Source organism: Zingiber officinale, chromosome 5B, assembly GCF_018446385.1.
Source record: "Zingiber officinale cultivar Zhangliang chromosome 5B, Zo_v1.1, whole genome shotgun sequence".
Classification (NCBI taxonomy): domain Eukaryota; kingdom Viridiplantae; phylum Streptophyta; class Magnoliopsida; order Zingiberales; family Zingiberaceae; genus Zingiber; species Zingiber officinale.
In genome coordinates, this window is record NC_055995.1 from 101296350 (window position 1) to 101302663 (window position 6314).

Below are 6314 nucleotides of genomic sequence, written 5' to 3' on the forward strand. Positions count from 1 at the left end.
TCATGCTCCTCGCCGTGGTGGGGCCGGGGGCGGACAACCACGAGACACAACTTGAGTCGCGGCCTTTGACACGACGATTGGTGCTGAACTGAATTGGCAAAATTATTACATTTTATTATCTTGATTACATTACAAGTTCACGAAGGATGGTATGGCACGTCACGGAAAGGTGAGGTCATCAATGACGTCAGTGTTGAGATGGGAGGAGAGCGGATAAGCACGAGCTGGTGTATTATTTTTAAAAATATTATTTATATTCATGATTTCAAAGCATTATTAAATAATTTTTAATTATATTATAAAATATCAATTTTATTTCTGGAGTCGACAACCATAAATTTGGAAGTGACTAAAGTTTTGGATAGTTATGGAAAATTACCGTCCGGATAATATTAATCAATTAATATTTTATTATAAATGGTCTATTATACTTTACGAGATAAAGATAAAATTCTTTAAAAAAGGAAATAAATGTGATACGGATAAGATTGAAATAGAGGAGGTAGATTTGTCGATTATAACTCAACTTTAAAGAAAAATTAAAAACATCAAATACAATCGATAATTTACCAAAACGCATTTAAAATTATATAATTTTTAAAAGACATAATTAATATTTAAATTTCTCGAAAGACAATATTAACATTATTATAATGTTGATGGTGCATAAATTCTAAAATCGGTGACTGTATTTTGAAACTCGAGAAATTTTTTAATAAATCTTAGTAAAGTTATGAGGATTTAGATTAAAGTGAATAATATTATATAATTATAGAGATATGTGAATATTTTTTGGATATAATAAATGAAATTAGAATTATAGTTCAAATCAGATATCATATGAGATGGTTAACGAAGTTGAAGGTGGGTCCGGGATAGGTCAGGATGATCGGATATTTACATGGAGGTCCGAAGTATGTCATGAGTGACCAGATACTCGTGGGGAGACCCGAAGCAAGTCACGAGTGACCGGATACTTGTGGAGAGACCCGAAGTAGGTCAAGGTGACTGAATACTCATGAGGAGGGGTGAAACAGGTCAAGAGTGACCGGATACGGATGCTCGCGAGAAAACTCAGAGCAAGTTAGGGTGACCGGATGCTCATGTGGAGGCCCGAAGCGAGTCATGAGTGACCGAATGTTCGTGAGGAGGCCGGAAGCAGATCAGGGCGCTCGGATACTTGTAGGAAGGCATAAAGCAGGTCAAGAGTGACCTGATGCGGATGCTCGCGGGGAAGTCTAGAGCAGGTTAGGATGATCGGATGCTCACGGGGAGGTCCGGATCATAAGATAATAGTAGGATATCTTCATTGACATAAAATTTTTTAAATAAAACCTAAAAAAAAAATCATCAAAATCTAAATCTAAAATGAATAATATCATATCATTATAGAATACATGAATATCTTTTTTTAAGCACAATCTAGTGATGAGTGGGAAATATAAAATATTGAAATCGTAAAATTAAATATATCTTTCAAAAAAATTATAATTTTAAATGAGTCTTTTAATAATTGCTATAGAACGCAGGCTTGTCTTTAACTAAACTATAAAGTCAGCTCGTTTTCCATGTTAAAATGTAAAACACCAAATAATTTAAATAGATGCTTATCAAAATATGAAAAGGAAGTAAAAACTTCTTTATACAAGTTTTTAAATTTTTTTAGGTGATGCACAATAGTAAATTAATTTTAAAGTAAATGAGAAATAAACATTAAATATTTGTTGAGTGATGAAGGATTAATTAAGTTTTGTCAAATAAAGAAATTAGTTTGAACGCTAGCATGGTCCATAGACATGAATCGATGAGTGCTAACTCAAGTTTGTTGAAGTGTTAGATCTTATGGGATCAATATAAAATGTGTAATCGACTTAGAAAATAAAAATGGTAAATCTTGAAAATGGGTTGCAATCAAGATTGAAAGTCAAATTGAGAGGTTAGATTGCTTAGTAGGTCAGCAAACTGGTTGAATTAGCTCGGCAGGTTGACAAGTCTGATCAACTCAAACCAACTTAAATTGACTCAGCAACTAAGCCACGTAAGTCAAATTTCACCTAAATGTTTTCTCAAACATATTAAAATAATTTGATCAAACCTAATCACTTGAGATCGAGCATCGTTACCTCAATACATATTATCAAGAAAAAAGTGTAGAATATTGGATATTTTAATTTTTGAGACATATTAGATAAAAAATTTAATTGAGAATCATTATTTGATTTATAGATTCGAAAAATCATTTTAAAGAGATATTTTATCTCTTACGAAAAGACACAACAAACTCTTTTATTATTAATTTTTTAAAAAAAATGACTAACGACTTTCATTAGTTAACTATTCAAAACAGAATTAAGTAAGTGTCATTTATGAATAATTAATATTAATTACAGTTTGGCCCCAAATGGATGTCCAAAGTCTTTTTGATATCTTAAGATATCCTTTAATAATATTAATTGACATGGAAAAGATGTCTTTATTTTTAATTGCCACTTATAAAGATTTTCATGAGAGCTTTAAAATATTTAACGTGGGACTAAAAATATAGCATGTTCTACACCAACTACAGACTAAAATATTTAACGTGGGACTAAAAATATAGCATGTTCTACACCAACTACAGACTTCTACCTTTGTATGAAAAGATAAGAGCACTAAGAGAAGCTCCTACCATGTAAATTCACATCGATAAAACTAATGATAAAAAGAGGAATTTCAAATAACTAAATTCAAGAATGAGCAAGATGTCATGCGACAACGTGCTATACTTTGTGACAGGATCGGTATCTAGTTGGCTCCAGGTCAGCAGGATGTGCCTATGTGGCTTAGTTGCTGAGTCAATTTAAGTTGGTACGAGTTGATCAGACTTGTCGGCGTGCCGAGCTAATTCAACCAGTCTGCTAACATACCAAGCAATCTAACCTCTCAGCTTGCCGACCTACTAAGCAGTTCGACCTCCCGACCTTCTGACTCGCCATAATAGTTTGACCTTCTGATCTCTCGACATACGAAGGGACATGACAATTATCATAACATTTGAAGGGATATGATAGTTACAATGACGCCTGACACGACGGATGATGAGGAGCCCCCAAGTAAGGTCCAAAGGTAAACAGGTCAGAGTAAGTGGCAGTTAAAGTTTAAGGTAGGTGAACTTGAGTAACCTAACCGGTGATCTCTTCCCACATCGATCAATTAAAACTAATCAGACATCCTACGGACCTAGCTCCCCACTCTGGGACCATCAGGGTCCAACTCCCCACTTATCTACTTATGGGGTTCTGCTCCCTACCACACCCCGATCTCTTCCCACGTCGATCAGATATCCCAAGATCCAACTCTCCACTCGGATGCTATCGGCTCCAGCTCCCCACTTTCTACTTATGGGGTTATGCTCCCCACCATACTCCGATCAACCAATGCTGGTCGAACATCCAGGGGCTCAACTCCCCACTCGGAGGCTGTCGGGACCTAGCTCCCCACTTATCTATTTATGGGGTTATGCTCCCCACCACATTTCAATCATCTAATGTTGATCGGGCATCCTAGGGCCCAACTCCCCACTCGGATGTTATCGGGGTTCAGCTCCTCACTTTCTACTTATAGGGGCTCTGCTCCTAACTGTTGGTGTAACGGGACCGACACGAGGGGGTGAATTGTCTGCACAATAAAAGAGTATACCCTCCTCAAGACTTTCAACTCAAAAAATGCAACAGTAATAAAGTAAACTAAAAGAAAAAGACTCAGCAATTTACTTGGTTACAACCAAGAAGGTTGTTGATCCAAGGCAGTAGAAAAAGCTCTGAAAGATCTCATTCTCTGAAGGCGGAGAAGCCTTTTACACACTAGAAGCTCAGAACTATTGCTAGAAATGAATATAGAGTTGAATCCTTAATTGATATCTCATTCCTAGGTCCAGGGGTCATTTTAAAATCCCTGGAAAGTCTATCCCGTAGGTCGAAGGCGCCTCCAACTGAGGTCCAAGGCGCCTCAGCTCGGGTGAATGGATAGAACTCTATCTGGTCAACAACGGTCGTTTTGACCAGGGTTGAGGCGCCTCAAACAAGCATGAAGGCGCCTCCAATACTCGATGAAGGCGCCTTGAGCTTTATTTCCAGCTTGCTTTCTCCTTTGTTTTGACTTCCGAAGTTTCACGTGTTTGGGTGATTCCGGCCAATCGAAATAGGGCTCACCCGAACCCAATTTTCGGTCTTCTTCTCGAGCAGTCTTCCGTCCCGGCTTTACGTCCCTCGAACGTCGCATACGTTCTTCTCGCTCACCAGTGTACTATTTCGCAGCTCTCTCGTCCTTCGAACGCACCGAGCCCGTCGGCTCCCTTCCCGTGTCATCCTTCTCGCTAGCTGCGTCTTCCGCTGGACTTCCTGCGCTCCTAAGCTCATGCACACTTAGACACAGAGATCAAATAACAAACAGGACCTAACCTAACTTGGTTGATCACATCAAACCAATCACGGGGTCTAACAATCTCCCCTTTTTTTATATGCATCAACCCAAGTTCAAGTTAAGGTAAAACAAATAAGTAATAATTTAAAGAAATGATTAAACTACCAGTTTAAGCATAAATTTGCAATTAAAATAAATTGCAATATAAAATTTAGTTATATCTGATACCAATTTTTGAAAAGAATATCATTTTACAAAAATTCAAACTGAATGTGAAAATATTTCTAATTCCCCCTTAACTTGTGTCTATCTCTCCCCCTTTGATCACAGCAAAAATGGGGTATAAAACATGTTCAAACTAAATTCTAAGTCTTTTGAAAGAATTTAAAAAGAACAATTTAAGAATTTTTCTAAGTAAAACTTAGGTAAGACAATTTTCTGAAAAAAAATCTAATTTCAGAAGAAATTTTAACTTAAGCAAAAAAAAAATATTATTTGAGAATTTTTCTAAGTAAACAATTTTATACAAGAAATATTTTTCTAAGTTTAAAAATATTTTTGATGAATTAAAAAAATAATTTTTTAAAAAAGTTTTCTAAAGTATTATTTAATTCTAATTTTAATGCTTTTCCAGAAAGTTAATTAAATATTTTATTTCAATATTTTGGCTTCCAGATCGTGGCGAGATACTAGGCCTTCTTGGTTATTGGAGCAACAACCACTTTCTTAGACAAAGTCTCATAAAGAAACTCATTATTTAATTTTCTCGCTGTAAGCTCTGACTTTAAAAAAAAAATTAATCTAGTAAAGATTTTGGAATCCAGTAAAGGTTCTTTCCTGCTGGATTAACCAAAAACTTAGGCGTACATAGTTTCTAGAAACTTTTCTAAGTTGTCCCTGATATTTTCTAATATACCAATTTAATTTCCCATAAGTTCTACGTTTGGATTTTGGAAATTTATTTAAGCATGCATGATTATTCTTCAAATTTTCAATTTTTCATTTTCTAATTTTAAATATCATACATTTTTAGGGGACATGCTTTGGCTAATTTCAATTTTAATTCAGCATTTTCTTTTTCTAATTTTGCTAGATCTTTCGTAAATACTTTGATAAATTGAAAAGACTAAATAGGGATTAGAGCACGTACCTTGCTTACCTCACTTGGTGATGCTCCCCCTTCGTCACAGCTTTCTTCTTCTGATGATCCTCCCCCTTCATCTATGCTCATCTCCGAGCTGGTTTCTTCAAAAAGGTGGTTGGCCATCAGTGCTACTCTCGAGAAAGCTTCGACTTCAGATTCTGAGGATGAAGATTCATCCCATGTAGCTTTCAAACTCTTGCGTTTAGAGGGCATCGGTATTCGAGACTTTTCCTTGTCCTTTTTCTTTAATTTGGGGTAGTCATCCTTGATGTGCCCTTCCTCGTTGCAGTTGTAGTATCGAACTGTTCTTTTGTTGCGTTGATTCTTTCTTGACTGCGATAAAAATTTATTAGTTTTAAGAAATTTATTGAAACGTCTTACCAGTAGCGCCGCTTAGGTTTCGTCGATCGACGCTTCAGTGTCGGGATAGTCCTTTTCGACTTGTAGGGCAATGTTGAGGTTCGACTTCTCTACTTGTTTAAGCTCTGCAAGTCGAGACTCGTGAAGTTCGAAAGTAGACAATAAACTTTCTAAACTACTTATCTCAAAGTCCTTAGAGATGTAGTAAGCATCTACTAAGGACGGCCGCTCTGGAGTTCTAGGGAAGGCGTTGAGCGCATACCGGATAGAGTCTCAGTTCGTTACCGATTCACTGAGATTTGTCAGTTGCGTTATCAACTCCTTGATTCTCGCTTGGAGTTGTGCTACCTTCTCGCCGGTGTTCATCCGGAGATTCGTCAGCTGAGTCTGGAGGATGTCCCGCCTTGCT